General features: G+C 42.4%; 1 pseudogene; it reads left to right on the top strand.

Moving 5' to 3' along the window:
* The first annotated feature begins 2,370 nt into the window (after window positions 1-2,370).
* LOC120653395 lies at window positions 2,371-8,114 on the top strand (annotated as a pseudogene).
* The last annotated feature ends 4,832 nt before the right edge of the window (window positions 8,115-12,946 follow it).

Genomic DNA, 12,946 nt, shown 5'->3' with positions numbered 1-12,946 from the left:
AATCGAGATCTTCAGAAGAAAAATACTTGTGCATGGTAATTGTCACTTTTTCCCCTGCTAAAAATTCGGGTTGTGTTTAAGCTAGTTTAATTAATACCGGTTGTTCCGTTGCTCTAAAAATTATGAAATTTATTCAGTAAATTTACTCGTTGCATGTGTAGTCCACTGAAAAATTTTCTGGTGTATAGCCTATGTGCATAATTGTGGATCTGTTGTTGTTTGATTTCTTTTCTAGGGTTAAAATAAATGTTGTCGATCGTTAATAAATGTTGGAAATTTTATGTGGCATGCTTTATCGCTATCACGTTAAGCTGGTAATTTTTGTTGCTGGATCATGTATGCAAGTTAAGTTTTTGCTTTTAAATTGCCCTAGCTATGCTCTTTTCTTTTATAATTGTGGTTAAGTGATTAATATTTCCTGCTTGTGTAACCTCAGCAAAGCAAGCTCCTGTTTTAATCCATGCTACTCAAAACAAGTTTAGTAGTTGTTGTTTTGAAGGAAACACTTCAGGCTAAAACGAGTTGAACTTTTGAACCGCACCTAAGCACTTAAATCGTTCAGTTGTAATTATCTTGTGGTGGCTACTCAGTCGATGCATGTCAGCTCTGTCGGTTCTTTCAATTGCGTTGCATCGTTTTGAAATGCATCGCATCATGAGCACTCATGCATCGCACTGTGTCCTAACTGTTTCATGGCATTCTTTTTCATACGCGTAGACGCCGCAAACGAAGCCGTCTACGAGCTAGTTGCTGAGCCGGTCCAGGAGCCACAAGCAGAAGAGCAGCAGGAGGAAGCCGTTGATCACGCTTCAGAAGAAGTTGCTAACCCGCTGATCTGCAAGGCAAGCCCCGGAGCATAACCATAATTTAATTATTCAATGTTTATTTAAGTATTTGTGTATTTAAGTTTTAGGAGTTGTATGAAACCCTAGTATGCATGTTTTCCCTAGGTACCTATGAGTCTATACTAGTATGCAGGTATCGTTAGCAATGCTTTGCTAAGTAGTATCTCGGTAAAAGTCGAGTGATTACTGTCACTCGCGAGTTTTAGGATCTTGATTCCTTAGCTTTGGCTTTGAAATGAGTTGTTGAGTAAAGAGAAATGGAGACCGGGCGGAGATGAGTTGGATTTGGATAGGAAATGGATGAAAAGAGATCTCTGCCTGTGTCGATTTAGGACCGTACCGTTGTTGGCAGTATTGATCGAGGATTGAACAGTACTAACCACATGCCGGAAGTAGGAGGTAATCGAAACCGGTAAGCTAATTACCTGATTTGCACCGATATTTTGAATCTCGACCCGCTACTCTGGGAGTGGAATGATGGTGGGTGTTGGATAGTATGTCGCCTCCGGGTTCTCCGAGAGTTCGCCGTGAGGTACCCTTCACCCGGGTTTTGGCAGGCGTGATTCAGACGTCGGAGTGATGATGGGAACGGTTGACGTGTGTGACCCGACGGGGTTTACGCGTGTCGTGTGAGTTAGGTCCACCTTGCAAGGTTAAATCGGATCGATTCGCCGTCTCTCTCGGTTAAGAGAACCTTGGTCACTTTGTCACATCGTAGTAAAGTTTTGAGATGAGAATGGAAAATGAGCATACGAGTTGTGGTGGTGGTTCTCTGAAAAGATAATATGGTTAACCATGTTTGCTTAGCTGTTTAGGCAAATCTAGTTGTTACTTAATAAATGAAGCGGGGCTAAAATTTGGAAAGTTAGGACACAGCATTAGTAGCCCTTTTCGGCAAGATAAACCTTCAGAGCCAAAAAGCTTGCATGTCTAGGTATTGAGCTAAGTATACCCATAGTCAGGTAAGACTTGCTGAGTATTAGTATACTCAGGGTTGTCGTTGTAACCCTTCTGAGCAGGTTGTGTTCCCGCTGTTTTCGAGGAGGTCTGTGCGTCCTAGATTGGACAACCGCTCCCTCCTGGGTGGACTGTCGAGTGGGCCCCGTCTTCCCCGTGAAGATCGGGCAGGTTGGTATCACATCGGTGGGCAGGATGTGGAGCTCACCTTGTATCGTTTTAAGTGCACAGTAACTTGATTAAATATTAAGATGCTGGTTGGTGCATTTAACCCGGTCTAATTTAGGCGGTGCTTCTACAGCTAACGGACTTGCAAAAAGACCATTTTGCCCTTAGCTTAGATGAGAGAGCTGCTGTAAAGGGAGGGAAGAGGCGCACGGGTCTGTGAGGCGCAGGGTCTGTTCGCAGGGCTGTTTGGCATGCCCAGTACTTTGGGTCTCATGTGAGGGAGCCAAACCTGGTTGTTTTGATTTTATTTATTTAATTTAAGAGCCTCCAAAAACTTCTCAAACAAACACAAACACAAAAAAAAACACCCGGCCTTTATTGCCTTATCGTCCAGAAGCCCTCCCTTCTCCCTTCTCCTTCTCCCCACTTCTCAGCCCAATTCTACTCCGAATCCAACCCCCATCACCGCTGCCGCCGTTGCCGCTGCCGACGACGATGGCGAGCCTACACCGGCGATCCGCGGCACCCGCGCGCCAGCTTCTCCTCCTCCCGCGCCACCTCGCCGCCGCTGGTGCGGGCTCCGCCCCCGCCTCGTCCTGCTCGTTCTCCCGCTTCCACCCCCGCGACGACAGCTCTATGTAAGTAAAACCCTACCCACTTCCCCACATTCTCCGCCCGCCCAACCTTTTGCAATGCGATTTAAGACCAGGTTCACCTAACCGGTGGGAACCGGTCCGGTTTGACCGGTTACCGGTCAAACCGGTCCGGCCCGGTTCCGGTTTGGGCCGGTACCAAACCGGCCCAAATTCTAAATTTAAATTTAAATTAAAAAAATGAAAAATTCCTAAAAATACTTCAAGGTGCGACGAATCTAATGGTGTCAAATTTTCTCAAAAATTTGTTCATTTAGTATAGTTTGCGGGGATTTGAAGTTAAATAAAAAAACGTGCATATAAAAGTATACAAATACAATGTAAAAGTAGTACAAAAAAGGGTTGGAGGGTTCATTTAGACTAAAATATATTATACAAACATTTATTTAGTATACTTTGCGGGCATTTGAATTTAAACCAAAAAAGAAAAAAATTGAATTTGACCGGTTACCAGTCAAACCGGCCGGTAAACCGATCAAACCGGCCGATATACCGGTACGAACCGGTTGAACTGTGCCATTTGAATTCCACCGGTTATGACCGGTAACCGGCCAAACCGGACCGGTATACCGGTATCGGAGCCCGGCGGTTACCGGAGACCGGTCGGAAATTAAAACCATGTTTAAGACTAACGCCCCCTGGACGTGGGGGTTGCTCTCATCAGGTTCGACCCGCCGGAGCCGCCGGTGAACTGGGGCGTGAGCATAGTCCCGGAGAAGAAGGCTTTCGTCGTGGAGAGGTTGGAGGAAGTATGTCAAGACGCTCGGCTCCGGGTTCCACCTCCTGATCCCCGCCGTCGACGGTATCGCCTACGTGCACTCGCTTAAGGAGGAGACCATCCCCATCCCCCACCAGAACGCCCATCACCAAGGACAACGTCACCATACAGATCGACAGCGTCATCTATGTCAAGGTAATACTGCCTGCTTCCCCTTGTCCCCTTGTTCACCTGTGCCTGTGCGGTCCTCTATATGGATTGGTGTGTGTTGCAGTTGTTGCCGGTAGATCAGGGATGGGTGGGTGGGTGGATGTGACGCTTTCTTATGGTAAAAGTTAGTCTCAACTGGATTGATCCAGCTTGTGATTTGCCTGGATGACCATTCGCAAAGCAAAACTCAAGTTGTTTTCACATGATGATCCAATATCGACTTGAATCTGCAATTCAGGATAAGGCATCATGTTGATGGTTGGACATTGGCAATTTTCCTAGTATGAGTTGGGTAGTTATTATGGAATTCATTGTAATGCCTTGGACAACGGATGCAGATTGACACTGTTATGTAGTCTTTTTGTATGGATCCACTATGTTGTAGATGGTACCACCCTTGGTCACCTAGATCAATCGCCTAGGCACCATAGTTTTTATGGCGTCGCCGAGGCACTAAAAAGCAGAGGAAATCGATGGGGAGAGGCCACGCAGCTACCTCCTCGCTCATCCCCACCGGATCCGGCACCGCCTGGGTCATTTGCGGCGGATCTGAGGGAGCAGCAGCAAGATGTAGGGAAGGACAGGAGGGCAGGCTGAGTGCACGCAGCCAAGAGCAGCTCGAGGGAGGGCGGGCGGCGCTGTACCTGCGTGAGCCATGAGGGAGGAGACGCGGCGGCGCTAGATGCGGCTGCGCTGCACCGACGGAAGGAGGGAGATGCGGTGGCGCTGCATCTGCGTGCGTGAAGCAGGGAAGAGGAAGAGATGCGGCGGCGCTGCCTGCATGCGTGGAGGAGATACGAAGTGTGAAGATGGGATGCCTGAGACGGGATAAGGGCACACTCGTGGGCTGCCTATTGAGCTGGGCCAACCATTCTCTTTACATTTGCCCTTTTCTTGTTTTTCTTTTTCCCTTTTTCTCTTTTCTTGCCTATTCCCTTCTGCTATTATCCTATTTCTTAGACTGGTAAGGCATCGCCTTGCCTCGTCTAGGCGTCGCCTAGTGTACTTGAATGAGTGGATCGCCGCGTCTCGCCTTGTCACCTTATAAACTATGCTAGGCACATTCTCAATGACTGTAGCAAGTTTAAGATGCCGCACAAATTCCATGCATTGCAGATGTTCCTAATTTTTTGGATCAAATATTGTACTCCCTCCATTCCAAAAAAGCATGCAATTATGGGAAGCGTGTCAGTCAAACTATTTCATCTTTGACCAAGTTTATAGCAAAAAGTATTAGCATTTATGTCTCAAAACAAATTTATTATGAATATATATTTCATAACTAATCTAGGAGTAGTTATTTTGTCTCATAGATGTGAGTACTTTTTTATATAATTTTAGTCAAAGTTCGCGATATTTGACTCCTCGGGATGTGAGAATTGCATGTTTTCTGGAATGGAGGGAGTATTTGATTTATGTTTCCTTGTTTGGATTTGGAATCAAAGCTTTGTCGGTGTTGTAGAACCAATGATGATGTGACATATATTTACTGCTTCATTGTCCTGCCAACAGAAAATTGTATCTCAATGACATAGAACTCAGCATAGCCTTGGGTGTGGAAATGGGTACCTTTTTGTGATTTGGTTAGTTTGCTTCCAGGTGGATCATATTGGTCTTAGTGCTTCCATAGATATATGCATCTGATCAAAACCCAACTCAATGTCAATGTTTTTTTATGGGTAAGCTGTATGTGATGATGAGTTGTTGCGACTGTAAACATAGTGCTTATTTCCTTGTGATATAATATCTGTTGGACCAATCTTTGTTTACTTTGGTTAGCTGCTAACATTTTTCATTTGTGTTATTTTATATCATTTGAGGTAGAGTGGCTTTTTGGCCCTAATTCTTTATTCTGATTCTGGTTTTGTTTATTTGATAGGATAGCAAACATTATATTTGTCATAGGAACTTACGAATGAATGTATAATTCAGTCCATTCTGTTTTGATGTAAAAGTCACTATCCATATGTGTTTTTTGTAGTAAGTATTACTGGGGTAAGTGCATGTGTTATTCTTAGTACCATTGTCTCGAGTGGCCTGCAATGCTCTTGTTCAGATTTGGGAAATTCCTCTACAGTGAAATTGTTTATTCAGGCTTCGGAGTGCTGAGCGGAAACTCATTATTTTGTTGAATTTTGCAGATCATGGACCCCGACCTTGCTTCCTATGGTGTGGAGAATCCAATCTATGCTGTCCTACAACTTGCACAAACAACCATGAGAAGTGAACTTTGGAAGATAACCTTAGACAAGACTTTTGAGGAGAGAGATGCATTAAATGAGAAAATTGTGGTATGTGGATTCTTATTCCCACTGAATTCTCTGTTCAACTTTTCATACCATACATTTGGGGTGTGAAAAAAATTAATATCTCGTTAGGTTTTCTACTCTTTTGATTAATAGTCTCTCCATCTTGTTTCTGTACTACCATCCATGTAATATTTTTGGATCATATGAAGAGACCATCCAAATTGGCATCCTAGTGGAAATATGGTATGTGTTCCTTGACAGTAAAGTGAACGCCATTGCATTAGGTGATCTCTAGGAGGGTCAATGCCTTACCAAATTATGATATAGTCCATTTGAAACATATGGAAGCAGTTGCAGTTTTAACATATTATTAGTTTGGCTCATTGTTTGTATGGTAGAGTAACAGGATGACCATCCTAACTTTCAACAACAGCTGTTTGTATATTCATGCTGTTTTTTAAGCTGCTATTTGGAAACTTGTAAATTTGTTCGATAAATTATGATTGCTTTACCAATGAACATTTGTATATCAAATGATTGTGTATTATTATATTTACAATGAAAGGCCCATTGATAACCCAAACAATCTGAAGAAGCAATAAACTTGACCAGAAAAAGCTTCTCAGACGTGGTAGCTGTTGTCTCTCTCTCTCTCTCTCTCTCTCTCTCTCTCTCTCTCTCTCTCTCTCTCTGATCTCTGAGTGTATCTTTGTCTCTCTTAGTTCATCAGACATGCAAGTATTTCTCTTGGACACCACAAAACATCTGGCTAATATTTTTCTGTTAACAGTGCCATCAATGAAGCCGCCACAAAATTGGGGCCTGAAGTGTATCCGCTATGAGATCAGTATGCCATTTTTTCCTATATAATCATTTAAGTTATAATACATGCATTGTTTCGAACGTCAATGTTTCTAATGTTTTATTTAAAGTTGACAATGCAGGGGACATTACTCCTCCAACAGGGATTAAGCAGGCTATGGAGATGCAGGCTGAAGCAGAAAGGAGAAAGCGCGTCCAAATCTTTGAATCAGAAGGGAAGAAACAAGCCCAAATCCTTGAATCGGAGGGGAAGAAAACTGCCCAGATCCTTGAATCTGAAGGTGATGACTGTTCAACCCTTTTTATCTTTCAGCTTAATGTGTGGTTTTAATTCTTCATACTGAAATATTGATAGGATGGCCTTTAATGTATTCCGCATTTGAGAGATGTATTGTATTTGATACATGGGGGGTTGAACTCTGTCTGACATATTTCATTTGTTGTACCAGGAGCTATGTTGGATGTAGCAAATCGTGCGAAGGGTATGTGTCACACTCCTTTTTACCATGTTCTCATTTTTTCTTTTATAAATCCATTCAGCATGCATTATTCCACCACTGTTTTACCTTATTTGATTTTATGATGGCTATTGGTGCAGTTTAGTTAAATTGAACATTGTAAATGATTTGCGATTTTTTTCTTCTAAAGGGTCTTACATTTATTTATTTCCTCCACCATTAGAATTTACTTATTCTGGCTATCACCACCAGGTGCAGCCGAAGCATTTCTTGCCAAGTCAGAAGCTACTGCTCGTGGAATGAGATTGGTTTCAGAGGCGATGGCATCTGAAGGCAGTGCCAAGGTATAAGGGTTCTTGACTATCAAAATGGTAACTAAGCACTAGCTACAACATTTGTGCTGTTAAATGCTAACAATGTTATATTTTTGTGCTAGGCTGCTAACTTAAAACTTGCAGAGCAATACATCGAAGCATTCTCAAATCTGGCTCAAAAGGTGAGATTGCCATAGTTCTGTTACTCTTCTTTATGTCTGGCTCCTTTTGTGAATTTGAAATTGCTGATGTTTTCTTTTTCAAATCCAGACAAATACAATGCTCCTTCCAGGCGACAGTGTCAGCCCAGCATCTTTCGTGGCCTAGGCGATGAAGACGTATCAGCAAATCCATTCCCACAGCCAGGCATTAAAGAGTCACCCTCAGGTTGAAGAGCTGGAGGAATCAGTAGTCCTGCTGCCCCACCTTCTGAGGCGAGCAATCCGCCACGCTCATTGAGGAAGCTGATTCTAACCAGGCCTTCATGCTGCAACGCCCCATACTCTGGTTCCTTAATAGATTTTAGTTTGTAAAAAGGCAAGGATGTTTTAACGATGGTAAAACAAATCGCACACGATGGCAAATGCTTTAGTTTATGGCTACTGTTGCTCTGGTTTTGCCCAGTTGACATGTTATTTCTTGCTCTGAGGTTGGCTGCATATGTTTGTCTGTGAAACCTGGTTTGATCAATATCTAGTCTCTGCTATTGCAGTGGAGCTACGAATACTGTTTGTGCATAGTTTTCATTATTTCTGACGTGAATTCCGGAAAGAGAGAATAATTACGATGGCATTTTTTTTGCTCCCACTGAAATTGATCTACCTACTCTTTGCATAAGAAGGCCACCTCTCTTGCCTATAAACTTTTATTTTGAAATGTTCTTCTATTTCTCTCTTTCCAAATGTTCCACCACAATCATGGATGCATAAGAAGTATCTGCAATAGCTATGCAAAGAACCACTTGTACTATTAGTCTAAAGCTTTTTTCTATGGGTTTTGTCAATCTTTACCTGACATCTGTGCCAATAGCTATGCAAAGAACCACTTGTATTAATTGGGTCATGGTTTGAAGATGTCCCAAACCTGCTTCGTAAATGTGCAATCCTTGCACAAGTGTGTGTCTCCGGGTCGTTTCGGTAGAGTTTGCAAATTGGATCATTCGGCCAATGTCTTTTCATCATGTTGTTAGTCGTTGGAATCTTCTTATGCAACATTGTTCATGCAAAGAATCTGCACTTAGGTGGTTTACATCCACTGTGTTCGTTTGGTTGTGGCTGATGGCTAGTGTTGATTTGTTATGAGAGAACAGTACTGCTAACTGACTGGTAGCTGGTGGCTGATGCTGATTTACTATGAGAGAACAGTACTGCTGGCTAGGGGCGAAGCTAGAGCACAGAGAACCCGAGTGCACACCTCAATATATATATATATATATATATATATATATATATATATATGAAAAAAAACTTGTCTAACATATGCCAAGGCACATAACTGCTTAACAAAATGAAGAATACAATAGCACCGATAGTTACCAATAAACACCAACAAAATATTAATTGGTCTACATGGTAATGATAAAATATACCTCTTAGTATTTGCGATTTTCTATTTTCTTAAAGCGACCCACTACGGCATCGTTTGTAACTTTTAACATTTTTTCTTTCTCCACATTGCAAATGAGACAATGATTCATGTAGTCATCTCCCATACGGTTGCGCAGCTTTGTTTTCACAATTTTCATGGCTGAAAAGATCCTCTCTACTGTAGTAGTGGCGACGGGCAATACAAGTATTAGCTTCAAAAGCTGATTAACCAAACTGTAGGTAAGATGTTTCCTTGTTGTTACCATTTTTTGAGAAAGCTCAACAATGGTATGTATGTTGGCAAATCTGTCATCTCCACGCACATCATCAATATAAAGGAAAAGTTTGGCGTTAAGATCCCTCAACTCCACATGGTCAAAGTCATTAGGATATAATTTAGCCAAGCTTATCAAACTGTCCACATTGAAATCATGGAATGAATCTCTTGGATTGAATGCAGCCGAACATACAAGCAATTGAGATGAAGTCTCATTAAAGCGACTATCAAGCTCTTGCAGTAGCCAATCAAGAATTTCATTAAAACAATCAACTTGAAAATGATGCTTGTTGGTAATTCCTGTCTTTTTCCTAGGCTTAGTTGGATCAATGTAAGCCTCATCCATTTCCAATTTGGAAATATCATGTTTATCACAAAACTCATATACTTCATCAAGTACTTTCTCCCACTCCTCTCGTCTAGCCCTGTCCAAATGGTTTCTAGTAGATGTATTTGTGATAGTCAAAATGGCCAGCATGAGATGGAAATAGAACACGAATTCAAAAGATTGGAAGTACACAAGAATACCCCTCGCTTTTCCATCCTTGTCTTCCTTTTCCACATATTCTAGTACTTTGATAATTGTTTGGAACAAGTTAACTAAACATCTGAGAGATTTATAACGAGAACTCCAACGAGTATCTCCGGGTCTTTGAAGACATTGTTCCTGTTTCAATCCTATTCTGGTATTAAGTAACCCACATCCCATGGCATTACTAACTTCATTGAGATTGATATCTCGAATCATGTCCCTTCTCTTTGCAGATCCACCCTCCACATTCAACAAGGTAGAAATCTTATTAAAAAAATTCAGCAATGCCTGTATGCTTTCTAGCATCAGCTACAACCACTAGTTGAAGTTGATGAGCAAAGAAATGGACATAATACGCACTATTGTTTTCTCTCATGATCAATGATTGTAAGCCATTGAACGCACCTCGCATATTGCTAGCACCATCATATCCTGGACCTCTTACTTGTTTCAAGCTCAACTTTAGTTTAGCAAACAAAGAATCGATACATGACTTGAGGTTGGCAGCTGTTGTATCTTTGACATGAACAATCCCAACAAAGCTCTCCTTCACAACACCAGATTTATCAACATATCTCAGCACACAACACCAGATTTATCAACATATCTCAGCACGACTGCCATTTGCTCCTTGTAAGAGACATCTCTAGATTTATCAACTAGCAAGCAGAATACATCTTGCCCAATATCTTCAAGGATAGAATGCAAAATCTCATCTGCAAAACACTTGATGATATCTTTTTGTATGTCAGGAGATACCAAAAGGCTATTATCTGCAGCATCAACTGTCAATGCCTTGGCTAAAGCCGCATCATGCTTGGCTAAGCAATCATAAACTTCTCTGTAATTCCCTCTATTGTAAGATGTATTTGACTCATCATGTCCTCAGAAAGGCAATCCTTGATTGAGTAGCAATCTGGCAGTATCAATTGCACCATTAAGTCGAACAAAATATGCATTCTTAGAAGTCTCCAACTGCTTATGAAGAGCAATATCAATGTGTTGTGCTTTGTGTAACAGATCTTCACATTTCTTCTTAGCAATATTGTGAAGGCTGCTAACACCACTTCCTTTAATCTTTCTTTATTATGCCAAGAATTCCAACCATCTAAAACGAATGACTTGTACCCAGCCTATTTCTTAGTGGGGTCTCTAAACAAGAAACAAACAAAACAATATGCTCTATTGGTGGACTCGCTATACTCAAGCCAATTTCCAAATTCATCAAACCATTCAGGATTAAACCTTCTATTTTTATCTCCAATCCAAGTAGATGGAAAACTAAGAGTGTGAGGTTGGCAAGGACCATTTATCAGGTAATTTCTTCATACTGTTTCTCTAAGATTAGGATGATAAGCACTTATTTCCTTCCTTTTGCCTGGATCAAATTGGATCTCCTCCTCCCAATTGATATCCTTAGGAGCTGATGGTATTGGATGAAAAGTAACATTGGCATCTTGCTGCTGAGAATTACCAACATTGTTAGCATCATCTGGTGCTTTTCTTTTCAACCATCTTTCCATAAATGCACCTGCAACACATTGTTAAAAATTTCAGTTACATGCTTTCTATGTGCTCCTGTTCAAGAATCAAGGGAAGAAAATTAAAGAATCAATTGATCAACTATAAAACTTACTTGACATGATTTTGGTATATTAGATCAATTTTTAGAGTCTCTAATCTCATCGAATCCTTGCAAAAATAAACCCTAAGGCCCCAAATGTAGATCCAAACAATCCTACAGTTCAATCGAATGTTAAAGTGGAGGAGCAAAGTAAGAAGCTAGAAGCATGTGCACAGCGGATAGAAAAAGGAGTTGACAAAGATCACTCAAACCTGCTGCCTGCTGCTGCGCTGCAGATTGCGGCGAGCGGCAACAAGTCGTGCAATGGTGCCACAGTGACCTGCGATGCTGCCGCCTCGCTAGCTTTTGCCTATTGGATCGCCGGCATCGTTTCGCCTTCTCGTCTGGCTCGTCAGGTTTAATGCGCACAATAACAGAACAAGCAGCGCCACTTTGCCTTCTCTTGTGGGCCTTAATTTCTCAAATTGATCTGTAAGCAAGCTGGGCCTGGTGGGCAGTGGGCTCCATGGCTGCTATTGCCTGCTGGCCTTGGTGCACCTAATTGGTGTTTAGGGAGTGCACATGTGGTAACATTTATAAGCTAATAACAAAAACTTTGTTTCTTCCCTAGTGCACTCGGCAACCCAATGCTGAATCTACACTTGACCGTAAGTTCTATAACTCAGGGTCGATCTCATTCATCCCCCTCCCTCCCATCCCATTCAACTCTCGCACTCTCTTTCCTCCCCCTCCTGCTTTCCTTTTCCATTTTCCCGTCCTTCCCCATGCGAGATCCATGGTCGAGCGGCGGCGAGCCAGATCCCTCGGGGCGGAGTGGGCGGCGAGCCGACCTCGGGGGCGGAGCGGGCGGCGGGGAGGCAGCGGAGCGGCGGGGCCAGCGGTGGGGCGGCAGCGGGCAGGAGATGCGGTGGGGCGGCGGCGGTGGGGAGATGCCAGATCCATGGTGGAGCGGCGGCGAGCCAGATCCCTCGGGGCGGAGCGGGCGGCGGGGAGCCGTGGCAGTGGGCCATCGGCGCGGCGGCGGGGAGCGGCGGCGCGCTCGCCGTCGCCCAGGAAGCCGATTTTTTCTTTTTTTCAATTTTCCTTTATTTTTTCTGGATTTTTTGTTAGGATGTAAAAATTTTTCCCAAAATTTTTTATTTAGATGCAAAAAAATTTCTTCAATTCTTTTTCCTCCAAACTTTCTTGTTATTTTTCTATTTCTCCATAAATTTTCTCTAATTTTTTTTTTCTATCTTTTGAATTTTTTCTTGAAAAATTTTCTATCTCTCTAAATTTGTCTTAATTTTGTGTGAACTTTTTTCTTATCTTAAAACGACAAAAGGTTTTCAAAAAAATTCTTATCTTAAAATGACAAAAGGTTTTCAAAAAAAACTGGTCTGAAGATCGACCGCAGGGAACCACTCGCTACGGTTGACCGTAAACTAGCGGTACCCACTCGGCAAGTCCAACATGGCTCCGCCCCTGCTGCTGGCTGGATGGTTGACAAGCCAAGCGAACACAGCGATCCTCATGCTTAGAAAACGACATTGGCGCTCATAGCTCTTACTGTACTAGACCTGTTTGCCAAAT

Source organism: Panicum virgatum, chromosome 1N (assembly GCF_016808335.1).
Source record: "Panicum virgatum strain AP13 chromosome 1N, P.virgatum_v5, whole genome shotgun sequence".
Taxonomy (NCBI): domain Eukaryota; kingdom Viridiplantae; phylum Streptophyta; class Magnoliopsida; order Poales; family Poaceae; genus Panicum; species Panicum virgatum.
The sequence above is the reverse complement of the archived record's forward strand: the minus strand, read 5'-3'. Positions and strand labels throughout refer to the sequence as shown.